The sequence below is a fragment of the Rhinoraja longicauda genome, chromosome 12 (genome assembly GCF_053455715.1).
Source record: "Rhinoraja longicauda isolate Sanriku21f chromosome 12, sRhiLon1.1, whole genome shotgun sequence".
NCBI lineage: Eukaryota > Metazoa > Chordata > Chondrichthyes > Rajiformes > Arhynchobatidae > Rhinoraja > Rhinoraja longicauda.
The window spans coordinates 5,894,072-5,910,520 of record NC_135964.1 but is presented as its reverse complement, the minus strand read 5'-3'; the positions used below and the strand labels follow the sequence as shown (position 1 = coordinate 5,910,520).

General features: G+C 43.4%; 1 protein-coding gene across 1 annotated transcript in view; it reads right to left on the bottom strand.

The window, feature by feature from the left end:
- Positions 1-9,356: 9,356 nt before the first annotated feature.
- The window catches only part of LOC144598679 (galactosylgalactosylxylosylprotein 3-beta-glucuronosyltransferase 1-like), a 104,597-nt gene continuing 97,504 nt past the window's right edge, over positions 9,357-16,449 (bottom strand). The window contains exon 6 of the mRNA XM_078408931.1: positions 9,357-15,046. The gene's annotated coding sequence lies outside the window, so the exon portion shown is untranslated. The remainder of the gene's footprint in view (positions 15,047-16,449) is intronic.

The following is a 16,449-nucleotide window of genomic DNA, read 5'->3' as shown; positions in this document are numbered from 1 at the left end:
TGGCCAAGATAGACTGGCAATTGATTCTTAAAGGGTTGACGGTGGATATGCAATGGAAGGCATTTAAAGACCACATGGATGAACTACAACAATTGTTCATCCCAGTTTGGCAGAAGAATAAATCAGGGAAGGTAGTGCATCCGTGGCTAACAAGGGAGATTAGGGATAGTATCAAAACAAAAGATGAAGCGTACAAATTAGCAAGAAAAAGCAGGAGGACTGGGAGAAATTCAGAGTCCAACAGAGGAGGACAAAGGGCTTAATTAGGAAAGGGAAAATAGATTATGAAAGAAAACTGGCAGGGAACATAAAAACTGACTGCAAAAGCTTTTATAGATATGTGAAGAGAAAAAGATTAGTTAAAACAAATCCCTTGCAGTCAGAAACAGGTGAATTGATCATGGGGAACAAGGACATGGCAGACCAATTGAATAACTACTTTGGTTCTGTCTTCACTAAGGAAGACATAAATAATCTGCCGGAAATAGCAGGGGACCGGGGGTCAAATGAGATGGAGGAACTGAGTGAAATCCAGGTTAGTCGGGAAGTGGTGTTAGGTAAATTGAATGGATTAAAGGCCGGTAAATCCCCAGGGCCAGATAGGCTGCATCCCAGAGTGCTTAAGGAGGTAGCCCCAAAAATAGTGGATGCATTAGTGATAATTTTTCAAAACTCTTTAGATTCTGGAGTAGTTCCTGAGGACTGGAGGGTAGCTAATGTAACCCCACTTTTCAAAAAGGGAGGGAGAGAGAAAATGGGGAATTACAGACCAGTTAGTCTAACATCGGTAGTGGGGAAAATGCTAGTCAGTTATTAAAGATGGGACAGCAGCACATTTCGAAAGTGGTGAAATCATTGGACAAAGTCAGCATGGATTTATGAAAGGTAAATCATGTCTGACGAATCTAATAGAATTTTTCGAGGATGTAACTAGTAGAGTGGATAAGGGAGAGCAAGTGTTATATCTGGACTTCCAGAAGGCTTTCGACAAGGTCCCACATAAGAGATTAGTATGCAAACTTAAAGCACACGGTATTGTGAGTTCAGTATTGATGTGGATAGAGAACTGGCTGGCAGACAGGAAGCAAAGAGTAGGAATAAACGGGTCCTTTTCAGAATGGCAGGCAGTGACTAGTGGGGTACCGCAAGGCTCAGTGCTGGGAACCCAGCTATTTGCAATATATATTAATGATTTGGGAGATATCTTGAATCTACAGTTTTGGTCTCCTAATCTGAGGAAAGACATTCTTGCCATAGAGGGAGTACAGAGAAGGTTCACCAGATTGATTCCTGGGATGGCAGGACTTTCATATGAAGAATGACTGGATAGACTCGGCTTGTACTCGCTGGAATTTAGAAGATTGAGGGGGGATCTTATGGAAACTTACAAAATTCTTAAGGGGTTGGACAGGCTAGATGCAGGAAGATTGTTCCCAGAACAAGGGGTCACAGTTTAAGGATAAGGGGGAAGTCTTTTAGGACCGAGATGAGAAAGTTTTTTTTCACACAGAGAGTGGTGAATCTGTGGAATTCTCTGCCACACAAAGTAGTTGAGGCCAGTTCATTGGCTATATTTAAGAGGGAGTTAGATGTTGCCCTTGTGGCTAAATGGATCAGGGGGTATGGAGAGGCCCCATACCCTGAGCCTGGTAACCACAGGTTACTGAGCTGGATGATCAGGGGGGTGTGGAGAGAAGGCATACTGGGTTGGATGATCAGCCATGATCATATTGAATGGCGGTGCAGGCTCGAAGGGCCGAATGAGGTACACCACATCCACCGGCTCTCCCCAATCAATTTTCCTAGTTACATCCTCAAATAATTCCAGAAGATTAGTCAAGCATGATTTCCCCTTTGTAAATCCATGCTGACTTGGAACGATCCTGTTACTGCTATCCAAATGCTCCGCAATTTCGTCTTTTATAATTGACTCCAGCATCTTCCCCACCACTGATGTCAGACTAACTGGTCTATAATTTCCCGTTTTATCTCTCCCTCCTTTCTTAAAAAGTGGGATAATATTAGCTACCCTCCAATCCACAGGAACTGATCCGGAATCTATAGAACATTGGAAAATGATCAGCAAACCGTCCACAATTTCTAGAGCCACCTCCTTAAGTACCCTGGGATCAGGCCCTGGGGATTTCAAGATTCAAGATAGCTTTATTTGTCATCCAATATTGGACGAAATTCAGTCACCCACAGTCCAACAATAAAAGTATTAAATAGGCATTAAAATTACACAACCCCAAAAAAAACCAAAACACAGTCCAACAATAAAAGCATTAAATAGGCATTAAAATTACACAACCCCAAAAACACACAAAAAAAGAAACATCCATCAAAGAAACATCCATCACAGTGAGTCTCCTCCAGTCCTCTCCTCACTGTGATGGAAGGCCACAATGTCTTTCCCTTCTCCTGCCGTCTTCTCCCGCAGTCAGGTTGTTGTGGTTGCAGGCCGCGCCGGACGGTCCGCAGCGGCCGGAGCCTAAGGCGAGTCCCAGCTGCTCCCGCAGCCTCCGAAGACGGCCGGCTCCGCCGATGATAAGTCCGATCCGGGGCGGGCGAACACGCTGCTGCTGCCGCTGTTGCTGCACGTCGGGGCGGTCGTGGCTCCCGACATTGAAGCCCCCGCCCAGCAGAGAAATATCCCTCGGCATATCTTAGGCCGCGCCGGACGGTGAAATGTCCGCGACCCAAGCCCCGCGATCCGGGGCGGGCAAACCCGCTGCCGCTGCCGGAGCTCCCGATGTCGGCATCCACGCGGCCCGAGCCTAAGGCAAGTCGCAGCCGCTCCCGCAGCCTCCGAGGACGGCCGGCTCCGGTGATGGTAAGTCCGATCCGCGGGCTCTGCGAACCAGAGCCCTGGAGGCAGCCAGCTCCAGGAGTTGGGCCGATGGTAGGCCGCAGCAGGAACGGAGACACGGCCCAGAAAACAAAGGTCGGGTCTCCGTTCGGAAGGGACACCTATTTACAATTTTACAGTTCCCCCCCTCCCCCCCACATACACACATAGTACACAAACACAAAAACACCACATCACAACTACAATTAAGACAACAAAAACACAAAGACAAATGGACCGCAGGTAAGCCGCAGCTGCTATGGCAGCGCCGCCATTTTGGATCAACCTTTATCAGCCTTCAGTCCCATCAGTCTACCCAACACCATTTCCTGCCTAATGTGAATCTCCTTCAGTTCCTCCATCACCCTAGGAACTCTGGCCACTAGTACATCTGGGAGATTGTTTGTATCTTCCTTAGTGAAGACAGATCCAAAGTACCTGTTCAACTCGTCTGCCATTTCCTTGTTCCCCATAATAAATTCCACTGCTTCTGACTTCAAGGGACCCACATTTGCCTTGACTATTTTTTTCCTCTTCATATACCTAAAAAAGCTTTTACTATTCCCCTGTATATTATTGGCTAGCTTACCCTCGTACCTCATCTTTTCTCCCCGTATTGCCTTTTTAGTTATCTTCTGTTGCTCTTTAAAAGAGTCCCAATCCTCTGGCTTCCCACTCTTCTTTGCTATGATATACTTCTTCTCTTTTATTTTTATGCTGTCTTTGACTGCCCTTGTCGGCCACGGGTGCCTCTTACTCCCTTAGAATCTTTCCTCCTCTTTGGGATAAATTGATCCTGCAACTTCTGCGTTGTTCCCAGGAATACCTGCCAGTGCTGTTCCACTGTCTTCCCTGCTAGGGCCTCTTTCCAGTTAAATCTGGCCAGCTCCTGCCTCATGCCTCTGTATTCCCCTTTGCTATACTGTAATACTGACACTTCCAATTTTCCCTTCTCCCTCTCAATTTGTAGAGTAAAACTAAACCATGTACCGTTTTGGCTGTAGTTCAGGAACAAACAAACAAACAAACAAACAAGAGTTTTAGTACATAGATGATGATATTTGGGTGTCACATCTAGGTCCAGCATTTATTGTCCATCCCTAATTGCCCTAGTGGTTGTGGCAAACTATCATGTTCAGCCATTGCAGAACTTGGAAAAGTATTTTTATAAAGTTTGTTAAGTGTTGGAGATTAACAAGGGAAAGAGGGTAGCAGAATCTCTGCAAAGCCAGTGAGCATGGTGCAGCTATTTGAATACAGATGAGAAATATTCATTTATAAAGAATCTGGTTGACGAATTCTCGGCGATGAATTTTAAAACTCCATTTAAAAAGGTGTCTAATAGAAACAAGGAATTGCAAGTGTTCGTTTACAAAAAAAAAAGGCGCAATGTGCTGGAATAACTCAGCCGGTGTGGCAGCATCTCTGGTTGAAAGTTTTACTTTCCTAGGAGTAAACACGAGCTACTTGTCGAAGACCACCCATATCAAAGCAATGGGCAAGAAAGCACATCAACGCCTGAGGGAAACTGCTGTTCCCAAAACATAGAAACATAAAAAATAGGCTGCACGGGGAGGCCATTCGGCCCTTTGAGCCAGCACTGCCATTCAATATGATCATGGCTCATCATCCAAAATCAGTACGTTCCTGCTTTCTCCCCATGTCCCTTGATTTTTTTTGTCCTAAGAGCTATATCTAACACTCTCTCGAATATATCCAATGAATTGGCCTCCACTGCCTTCTGTGGCAGAGAATTCCACAGATTCACAATGGGTGAAAAAGTGTTTCCTCATCTCAGTCCTAAATGGCCTACCCCTTATTCTTAAACTGTGATCCCTGGTTCTGGACTCCCCCACATCGGGAACATTTTTCCTGCATCTAGCCTGTCCAATCCCTTAAGAATTTTATATGTTTCTATAAGATCTCTCATCTTTCTAAATTCAATTGAATACAAGCTCATTCGATCCATTCTTTCATCATATGACAGTCCTGCCATCCAGGGAATTAACCTGGCGAACCTACGCTGCACTCCCTCAATAGCACGAATGTCCTTCCTCAAATTAGGAGACCAAAATTACACACAATACTCCAGGTGCAGTCTCACCATGGCCCTGTACAACTGCAGTAGGACGAGCTTGCTCCTATTCTCAAATCCTCTCGCTATGAAGGCCAACATGCCATTTAGCGTTAGGTCACGTGTGGTGGCGCCGTAATGGCTGCGGCTCGCTGGCAGTCTGTCCTTTTTTGTTGGTGTTGGGGTGGTTTGTTTTTGGCTATGTGTGGGGTGGGGTGGGGGAAATCTTTCTTTTTTTAGGTCTCTTCCTCGGGGCGATGCTCGGCTGCGGGGCCTTCCATCGCCCGGTGCAGCTCGGCCGCGGGGCCTTCCATCGCCCGGCGTGGCTCGGCCGCGGGATTTTCCATCGCCCGGTACGGCCGTTGGACATTCCAGTGCTGCTCGGCCGCGGGGCCCTCCATCGCCGGTATGACTCGGCCGCGGAACTTACCATCGCCCAGTACGGCTCGGCCACGGGGCCTTCCACCGCCCGGTACGGCCGCGGGACTTTCCAGCGCCCGGTGCGGCTCGGCCGCGGGACCTTCCATCTCCTTGCGGGGGCTGTGCGGGTCGGTCGCCTTGGTAGGGGTCGAGCTGTCTGTCCGTGGGAGGGGCATGGGGGAAGAGAGGGGAAGTTTTTTTGCCTCCATCACAGTGAGGGGGTGTTTGGAGTCACTGTGATGGATGTTTGTGTTGGGGTTGTGTGTCTTGTGTTCTTTGTTTTTTGCTCTGTGACTGCTGGCAAATGAATTTCGTTCGGTAAACCGAATGACAATAAAGCTATTCTGTACTCTGTATTCTGTATTTCCTTTCTTCACTGCCTGTTATACCTGCATGCTTTCAGTGACTGATGTACAAGGAAACCCAGGTCTCATTGCACCTCATTGATCTTGCTATTCCCCATCTCTTGGTGAATGGCGTACACGTTTAGTACCTTGCCTATGCCCACTGACTCCAAGCAAAAATATTCTCTTTTATCCTCACCCTAGTTACCCTCATGATTTTAAATGTATGTTAAAAATGTCTTGGACCTACATGCCAAAGGAATGTCATGGTCCCTTCTGGCTCTCCTAATTGCCTGCTTGTATTTACTGCTTTCTTTCTATTCCTCAAAGACCCTCACTGATACATGTTTTAGAGATACAGCACGGAAGAAGTGCCTTCAACCTAATGACTCCACGCTGACCAGCGATACCTGTACACTAGCACCATTCTACACCCTAGGGGACAATTTACAGAAACCGAATTATTTACAATCCTGTACGTCTTTGGAATGCGGAAGGAAACCGGAGCACCAGGAGAAAACCCACGTGGTCTCCGGGAGAATGTATAAACTCTCTACAGACAGTACCTGTAGTCAGCATCGAACCCGGGTCTCTGGTGCTGTAAGGCAGCAACTCTACTGCTGCTCCACCGTGTTGCCCAAATTGGATCTTCCTGAACTTTGCAAATGCTCCCCATTTCTTTTTAGACCAAACTTACTTCCAGGGTACCCTTACTTTGCCATTCCTGTTCCTGTTCCTCCTCCCTTGTTGGAACATGGCGGACCTTAGCTCTGGTCAACTGGTCTTTATATAATTCCCACATGCCACATGTGACCTGCCCAACAGTAGCTGCTCCCATTTTGCTCTTGCTAGCTTCTGCCCAATAATGAAGTAATTTTCCCTTCCTCAATTTAGCACACCAACAGTACAATTCCACTCACTTTCTTAACATATTTTATAATAGACCCCAATTACCTTCTGGGGGAGAAGTGTCATGCAATGGAGCCCTTGCACGGTAGGTCATAAGGTCAAAGGGAGTGACGCAAGGAGTCGTTCAAGCGTTCTGGAGGACAAGCAAGCTTATCCATCATACACTCGTCAGACACGCAACACGTACGTCCTGCTGAGTTACTCCAGCATTTTGTCTACCTTCGATTTAAACCAGCATCTGCACTTCTTTCCTACATATTTTGTCCGTTCCACTACAAAATCTCCTCAAGGTATGTCTACTTTGAAGAAGTTCTCTTCGATGAGAGTTCAGCAACATCCTCTCTCACTGCTCCCCCTCTGTGCTTCCGCTATATTATTTGGTCAGGCCAAACCCTTGGCCATCCTTTTCTCCTTAACTTCATCCAGCCTGGCTACACTCCCTGTCTCCATTGTCTTCCAATTGCAGCATTTAAGTGAGCTGATTTAAATCCCTCCACCACTGGAATCCATAGCCTTAAAGGCTTTGCAGGAATACCTTTTGAAATGTAACCAGAGCCACTGCAATTGGTCTCCTGGGTACCAAAGCGAGAAAAAGGAAGTGTAAAATATCAGTAAGCTCTTTTTCATTAAGCCCTAAGGAAAGGCACAAAGTGCTGGAGTAACTCAGCAAGTCAGGCAGCAACCCGGAAGATGGGTGATGTTTTCAGCTGGGACCCTTCAGAATAGTCTGAAGAAGGGTTCCAACCCGAAATGTCGCCCATCCACGTTCTTCAGGGATGCTACCTGGCCTGCTGAATTATTCTGGCATAGGTGTCTTTCTCTGGTATAAAGCAGCATCTGCAGTTCCTTGTTATTACAAGGAACAGTGATTTGTGAGTTCTACAGCTGGTATCTGGCTTATCTGTCATCAAAAGAGCATCTTAAACTTAAATATCATTTTCACCATAGAAAGAGGTCCCAAAGAACGCTACGACAAATGGCACAAAATAACACAAGGACAAATTAGTCCACCCAATCAATGAGTAAAGGTAGGAAGAATGTAGGAAATAAGTTGTTGGGGATTATGGAGAAAATACCAGAGCTCAGAACCAGAGCAGAGGGAACCATATTCCATAAGTCATTTCCAGAAAGGTGGAGACAAAATAGAAAAATTGAATTTAAAAAAAGGTCTGCTTCACAAGGAGAGAAATATTGAAGAATATATCCTGTCTAATTTCAGCTACGAGATCAATGATTTACTTTGATACAAAGAATTAAAACAAAACAAATGTATTTAGAAAAATGTTAACATTCTGCTGAACATCACTGTAAAGGGTTGCTGATGCATTAAACATAGACAATTAAAATGCTGTATGTCAAATGATGTTTTGGCCTTTATTTCCAAAAGGAAAAAGGAAAAACAGAATTTGAAACAAAAAATAAAGGATAGTGAGAACACTCAGCAGTCAAGTAGCATTTCATAGAATCATAGAGGAATCTCTGATTTAGAGGAATATAGCACCTAGCCTTATAGACATTCTAGCCTTAGAGGGAGTACAGAGAAGGTTCACCAGATTGATCCCTGGAATGGCAGGACTTTCATATGAAGAAAGACTGGATAGACTAGGCTTATATTCGCTGGAATTTAGAAGACTGAGGGGGGATCTTATAGAAACATATAAAATTCTTAAGGGTTTGGAGAGGCTAGATGCGGGAAGATTGTTCCCGATGTTGGGGGAGTCCAGAACCAGGGGTCACAGCTTAAGGATAAGGGGGAAGTCTTTTAGGACCGAGATGAGAAAACATTTCTTCACACAGAGAGTGGTGAGTCTGTGGAATTCTCTGCCACAGAAGGTAGTTGAGGCCAGTTAATTGGCTATATTTAAGAGGGAGTTAGATGTGGCCTTTGTGGCTAAAGGGATCAGGGAGTATGGAGAGAAGGCAGGTACAGGTTACTGAGCTGGATGATCAGCCATGATCATATTGAATGGCGGTGCAGGCTCGAAGGGTACTCCTGCACCTATTTTCTATGTTTCTATGTTTCTATGTTTCTAACAGGCCCTTTGGCCCATCATGTCCTGCTGATCATCAACAACCTAGCTATATTAATCTCATCTACAGTACTTCATTTATAGTCTTTTATGCCTTGGCAATTCAAATGTTCATCCAGCCCTGCCCAATGTCTCTCTGACAATGACCGACATTGTGTCCTCCATGGGGCTCTGGCCCTGCAGGAAAGTCTCTCCCATTTTCACTAGTTCTTGCTGCCTCTGATTGCAGAAACTTGTCTTCTACAAGAATGAAGAAGTGTTGTGGATTATACTGGGGTGGTGAGATTGACATGGTTCAACAGGCAGTGCATGCGTGATGTGGTATGTAGCGTGAGGTTTGCAGCTGTACTAAGTTTATTGGGATGAAGTTACGCAGCCTGATGTGATTAAGCACTGTAAATATGTGGTGCCATTCATAAAGATTTTTGGTTGGGACTGAGGTGTTGCAAGTTTAGTGGTGATTTTGGCTTCAGAGTCTCTGGCAGAATTCTGGCAAAAAACGGTAACAATTCAATGGCTGCTGGGGCAGAAGACTGTACTGGCAGCCATAGTAAGTGCTCGCCTCCAGCACACTGGTTGTACTCCAGAAGGTGTTGTGTGGCACCAGTACCGGTCAGGGGTCGTGACCTTGTCCGCCGTGCAAGGGCCCGATAGGTTAATCCTAATAAATAAACATATCAATTTACACAAGATTATACAAAATTGCTAATAATTGAACGACTTGCAAGAGATTTGATTGTCAGTTTATTTTTAATACATTTGCTCACAGTCAGTAATCTTTTGCCTTAACGCATTGAGCACAGTTGTAACAATTTTAATGGTGCATGATGGTAAGTTGCTTTTTTTTGTGCATTGTTAAAAGCAGTAATGGGTGCACCAATTAATTCAGAATCAGCAAGAACTCAAGCATGTTTTCAGTGTACAACCAATTGTGTCAGTCTCAGTAAACATCGGCAATCCTACTCCAGTGTAGAGGTGGAGCAAATGATTAGTTCAGACTTTTAAATCGTGTCGCAGAACTAAATGACTTAAGACCCATTGAAAGGGTTGAACTGTCTTTATTAGTTTAAATCATTTTTGGATATCAGTAGTTTACAGCCACAGTTTTAATCAAGAAAGCTACAGTTTCTGAAAGCAAAACATAGTGTTGGTGTCCTACTCTACCCCCTCCAACAAAAAAAAGTTGCCATTCAATCTGCTTTGAAACTCCATGGTCTCACCTTGACCCTATTTCCTCTTATCTTTCTGATGGGGGTAAAAAATGAGATTTTAACTAATATGCCTCTATATTAGGCTGGCTGAAGAGGAAAGACCCCATCTGGTCTCCCAAATAAGCCGGCTAGGCAGATGCAGAGGGGGGTGGTTCTGGGACGCCAGAATGCACTGCTGAGCCTACTGGAGACGTCGTGGGTCCAATCAGCAAAACGTCGATGAAAGTAGGTGCCCACTTGATAACCCCAATGACGTGTCTGCCTAGACTTTCCCAACATCGGAGGAGCATAGGTGAGTGCATAAGCGTCCCATTACCACGTTGACATTTGGCACTTTGGATTTCTAACATCTTGTCCTGTGTATTTGGAAACTAGTCAGATAATGAAGGGGAAGAAGCTGTTCCTGACTGTGGTGTAAGAAAATAACTGCAGATGCTGGTACAAATCGAAGGTATTTATTCACCAAATGCTGGAGTAACTCAGCAGGTCAGGCAGCATCTCAGGAGAGAAGGAATGGGTGATGTTTCGGGTCGAGACCCTTCTTCAGACTGATGTCAGGGGGCGGGACAAAGGAAGGATATAAGTGGAGACAGGAAGATAGAGGGAGAACTGGGAAGGGGGAGGGGAAGAGCGGGACAGAGGAACTATCTAAAGTTGGAGAAGTCAATGTTCATATCGCTGGGCTGCAAGCTGCCCAAGCGAAATATGAGTGGGCTGCAAGCTGCCCAAGCGAAATATGAGTTCCTCCAATTTCCTGGTGGGCCTCACTATGGCACTGGAGGAGGCCCATGACAGAAAGGTCAGACTGGGAGTGGGAGGGGGAGTTGAAGTGCTCAGCCACCGGGAGATCAGGTTGGTTAAGGCGGACTGCTGAGTTACTCCAGCATTTTGTGAATAAATACCTTCGATTTGTACCAGCATCTGCAGTTATTTTCTTATACCACAGTCAGGAACAGCTTCTTCCCCTTCATTATCAGGCTAGTGAATGGTCCTTCCTTAAGCTAGCCTTCCATAAGACACTTTGATTCACCTCTACCCCATGCAGGACATTGGACTTTAAGGAACTGTAGCCCTACAATTCTGAGAATTATAGGCTGCACTCTCTCTATTGTAGTTGAGTTTGAACTGATTGTATCTTTGTATGGTACATCTGTTTGTGGATAACATGCAAGCTTTTCACTGTAACCTGATACATGTGACAATAATAAATCGAAACCTGCAGGATTTGATATTGAATACCACTGCTGACTTGGTATTTATTTTACGGGAACTGGCCATTTTTTTGCCAGCTATCATGAGTTTCCTTGTTAGGCAGGTTTGCTCCAGTAGTACAAATCATGCAATATTAGCAACACATCACACATAGATGGTTCATCTGTCTTAGCTGTCCTTAATTGTCACATAAGGTCAGCCACTTTCACTTTATCAGAGAAATATCCTTTGTTCCACCTGCCCCAGTTCTGCTATAAATGAACCTCTTTCTCCCTTTCCCACTTCTGGTGAAGGGTCCAAGACCTGAAATGTCAACTGTTTCTCCAGAGATGCTGCCGACTAGCGAAATACTTCCAGCGCTTGAATTTTGGACTGTGAATTGTAAGTGTACTTTTTCACTCACTTTTTTGAGTGTGCATCAGTGTAACAATTAAGTTCTAGGTTAAAAGAATGTATTGGAATTAGGAGGGGATCAACCAAACAGAATAACTTTTCTGTCAGTTGCCTTTTTTGTCGGTCTGAGGCAGGAGGTAAACTAAGAACTTGTAGACAGAAATACTGAGATTCAAGCCAGTCCTCAGTCAGGTGTATCCTATCACCTGAAGGAGAGTTTGATTTTAGGGGTGGTGCTGCAAGAGTGAGTGAAGATTGATTTCACACTGTTGTCAGCTCATAGGTTGCGATAGGCATCAGGCCTCAATTACAGGCTTTTCATCCCCCAAGCTGGAATGTATGCGACACAGTGGTAGAGCTGCTGCCTCACAGCATGAAAGACAAGGGTTCGATCCTGACTACAGGTGCTGTTTGTATGGAGTTTGTACTTTCTCCCTGTGAAGGGCCTGTTTCCACAGGGATCACTCAACCATCTCTAAACTAAGCTAAGCTGCATGGTTGTCGTAGTTATCTGCACCAGACATTGAAGTTCTGAAACCTCTGCTCGACCTTCATGATACGATTGTGGATCACTGGGGCAAACCCCGTTTCATTCAGTCCTACCAGAAGATGTACCACAGTGGCAGTTGTTCTGCAAAACTCTTAGTTCTGTGTTATTTACGTTGCTTAATTCAAAAATACTTTTAAAACCCCTTGATTTAACCACTGTTGCAAAAAGATCTGAGACTTGTAGCATGATTTTTGTCACATTTGTAAGCGTGCGTGCTTACTGCTAGTCTATCTGAGGTCGATGGCTAGGAAAATAACTGCAGATGCTGGTTCAAATCGAAGGTAGACACAAAATGCTGGAGTAACTCAGTGGGTCAGGCAGCATCTCAGGAGAGAGATGGCTGGTTTCTTGACAGTGGAAACACTTGTTTTAGTGAGAGATTTTTGCCTCTATCTCTCAATCTCTCTGCCTCCGAAAGAAGAAACCCCTTTGGAAACTCATTTCTACAGGTAGTAAAAGTGTTGTGAATTTTAACATTGATTTTTCCTACTTTCATTCAATGTTTCTCTCCCTGTTTGATTTGATTCCAATTAAATTGTTATGTCTGTTTTCTTTTTCTTTTTGTTATCAAATGCTGTCAAATCAGCTTGTAATTATGTACTTCCAATATGTTCTTTTTGCCAACATATTTTGAGTAGAAGGAAGTGAGAAAAAAAGGACAAAATGGCTTACATTCTAGACTCTGGACCATTGTATAATGTTTCTGTGTTAATGGATGGTCATATCGGATCAGCAGCACAATGATTCAATTAAGAGTTTTTTCATTTTATTCATGAAGTTACTAACATGATTAACATTGCGGTCAGAATCTCCACTGCCTGTTCTTCTTTCCATGCACATACTTATTTTGTTCGAGTGCTGATAACTACATACTGAAATTGTGCAAAGGAAGATTACTATTTTCTGATCAGGAGGATCTTTAAATGGTGTATGTGGCTTTGTTTAGTTAGCAGGTGAAAGATCGAAAGGCTTAATTTCAGCCAAGATTAATAGAATAGCAACTTCCCATTGCAGCCACAAGTTCTCATTGTAGCAATGTCATCAAATGATCCCTGCTGCAACTTTAGCAAGGAAACAGCAATGTTTGACTCTCATTAGAATATTTGGCTCTATTTAGAACACTCACAATGTTTTGCTTCCACCATCCAGCTCTCTCACTGGACACTTATCTATTGTAAGCATAGAATTTCTTGTTTAAATCAATTCTGCAGCAATTTAAATGTTCATCCTTCAATGTAGCTTTTATGGCCTTCGATAAAATGAATATTTTCCTATCCGTGTCATTGATTACTTGTTTTGGGCACCGCACCTGGGCATGCATGCTTACTCTGCTTTCTAGAGCACAGAGTTTGAAATCATCTGAAATTTCTTCATAGCTGTATATTAAAGATTAATCATGTCAGGCTTCTTGGCAACAACTCTTACACCTAGATTTATGCTGTGCAAAAGCAAACACAACATGCCAATATCATCAGGTTAATGTTCTGTAAAGATACCGCACAACTTGCAGAGATCGCAATCTCCTGTTTTGGCCCAATATTCGATTGTTTTATTTTTGTTAAGTGCTGCGCTATGTTGCCAAGCAATCGAATGGGATGGGGCTGCAATCATTCAATTGTTAAATATTAAAACAAAAGTAGCCGACTTTTTTAACAAGTCTTCCTTTGACATTTCAGTGCCCTTCATTGTATACTTATTGCAAGTTGCCTACAGTTAATGTAAAATCTCATCAAAGTCTGCAAACTAAAATTAAAACAAGACTTCTATTTTGTTCAAGTTATCGCAATGTGCCAAATCTTGACCAAAGGAGCAGCAGTGAACCCGTGCTAATGTAATTGGCGTAATAGTAGCACTGCAGTTAAATTGCCAGACTAGCGATCCAGAGGCCTGGACTAACAATCCAGGTTTATGAATTCAATCTCGCCACAGCTATTTCATTAATAATATGAAAATTTGATATACACAACAACTTTGTGTAAAAAAATAATTTGGTTCACTACTGTCATTACCTGGTCTGGCCTATGTATGATTCCACATTTCCCCCATTTTGATGTCCTTTGTAAAGGCAGAGTGAGCTACATAGTTGTGCTCAGCCCCTACATTGCGTTTCAAGAACATGGCAGACCATCACTTTCTGAAAGGCAATTAGGGATGCTCAATAAAAGCTGGCTTTGCCCGTAGCTCTCTTGCGGCACAACTGTGCAGCAAGATAATGTACTCCATGTCGAAAGAGGAAACTGGGTTTTAAAAACACCGAGACTGAATGTTGATTGTTCACCTATTAATAGATTATGATTTATGTTTAATCAAGTATAAACAGGGAACTAGTTGCAATACCTGCCCTCCTTTGTAGAATAAGGTTATATGCTCATTCCATCAATATATTGATCTTTGGAAGAAAAATCCATTCTTGTCAAAGTTGTGGCCAATGTCCACAAGAAAATATGAGCAGGCGTAAGCTACCAAAACCTTCAGGCCTGCTCTGCCGGTCAATATGATCATGACTGATTTACTGACCTCAACTTCTCTTTTTGCCCCAGTTCCCCATAGCCCTTAATTTCAAAATATGCATCTATATTCCAGAGAAATTCCAGAGATTCGCTACCCCCTGAGAAGAAACTTCTCTACGCCTCTGTTTTAAACGGCCTGCCTCATCTCGTAGCTATATCCTCTTGTTGGTGACTCTCCAGGTCCAGTTCTGTAGAAGTGGATGATCTGGGAGAATGATGAAAATAATCAGCTAGAAACAAGTAATAATTTAAAACACACTGTACAGTAGTGATTTAGTAGGACACTTTAAATCAAATATACAGAACATTTGGAGGTAGACACAAAAAGCTGGAGTAACTCAGCGGGCCAGGTAGCATCTCTGGAGAGAAGAAATGGGTGACGTTTAGGATCTCGACTGCCTGTCCCGCTGAGTTACTCCAGCTTTTTATGTCTCTCTTCGGTTTAAACCAGCATCTGCAGTTCCTTCTTACACATACAGAAGACGTGTATGGCTTGAAACATTGTCATGGTATAGGCCAATCTGCAGAACACCTTCACGTGATACCTGAAATAATAAGAAGTAAGATGGATTAATATTTACAGAATGGAACAAGGAGCAGGAATAGAATGGAACAAGGTGTGGAGAGGCAGGTAGGTTGGTGGTATCTGGCCAAATGGTGAAACGTTCAGGAAGACCTGAACTGGCAAACGCAGTGTGACCTGGCACAATGTTGAAACTATTGCTTCCGCACAATACTAAGTTGTCAAGAGCAGTGAAATTCTACTAATATATGATTCAAGAAAGCTTTGTTTTCGAATTGAACCAAAAAACTTTGTTTTTGAATGGAACCATATTCAATTTGATCATTGAACCATATTCTGGCTATTCTGCTGAGTTCATTCGGATCACCTGATTTGCTACGATCGTTTAATGTTGGAAATCAGTTGCTCTGCTTAACATTGTTCATACTTAGGTTTAACATTGTTCATACTTTTTTCCACTTCATCGCATAAACTAAAGTCTGGGCTGGTAGATTGTTTAGATGTTCATGTACGAGATTGTGAAGATTTCACCTATTAAGTATATTCTATGGAATAATTAAAAAATGAGAAATCAGATTTTCTCTCAGAGGGGTTGGCCTGATATAAATTAGATTTTGCAAACTCAAATAGTTTAAAATTGAACACGATACATAATTTAAAATACATTGATTAATATGTGATCTAACTACATGAACCCCTCCCCCACCCCTGTCTTGATGGATTTATTAAAGCCTGTAGCTACAAACAAACATACAATAGTTTATTAGGCAACTGAATTAGAACCAAAGATAATAGAGCAGAGCAAGATAAACCACTCTACCCTAAAAAACGTAGTATGTCATGGTGCCATTTTAGTAGGCAGAAACTTGCAGAAACATTTTAAAAATAAAAACAACAAAAATCTGTGAATTGATAGATGAGATATATTCTTCATTTTTATGGTGTCATCACACATACTGTTCCCCCAAAACACTGATTACACCACGAGAGGCATAGCGAACGGCGGGTTTTGCCTACTAAAATGGCGGACGTTACGCTCCTTTGCGTACTACACTTCAGTATAGGCGATCTCAGCGGAGTGCTCCAATATCTTTGATTAGAACGGATGGGTGGGTACATTCTTGCGTTTGCTATTGCACAATGTTTGTCAGAAAGATTCATGGAAGGACAATTTACCCCTCTGCTGTCATTTGACTTGCCTCATTTGTACTTGATCATAGATATGCCACAAATAAGATCAATGATAAACTAGCAGCAGGATCCCTCCTCTTAATCTCCGTTCCTGATTGCTGCACATGAGCAACCATTGAGTTGAGATGGAAATACACCTGCGTTTCAGGGTCGACCTGGGATGAAAGGCTACGTTTCCAGTGAGGGCTCACGAGGAGAGTGGGGAATGAGTGAGAAACTGAAAAGTAATCAGGC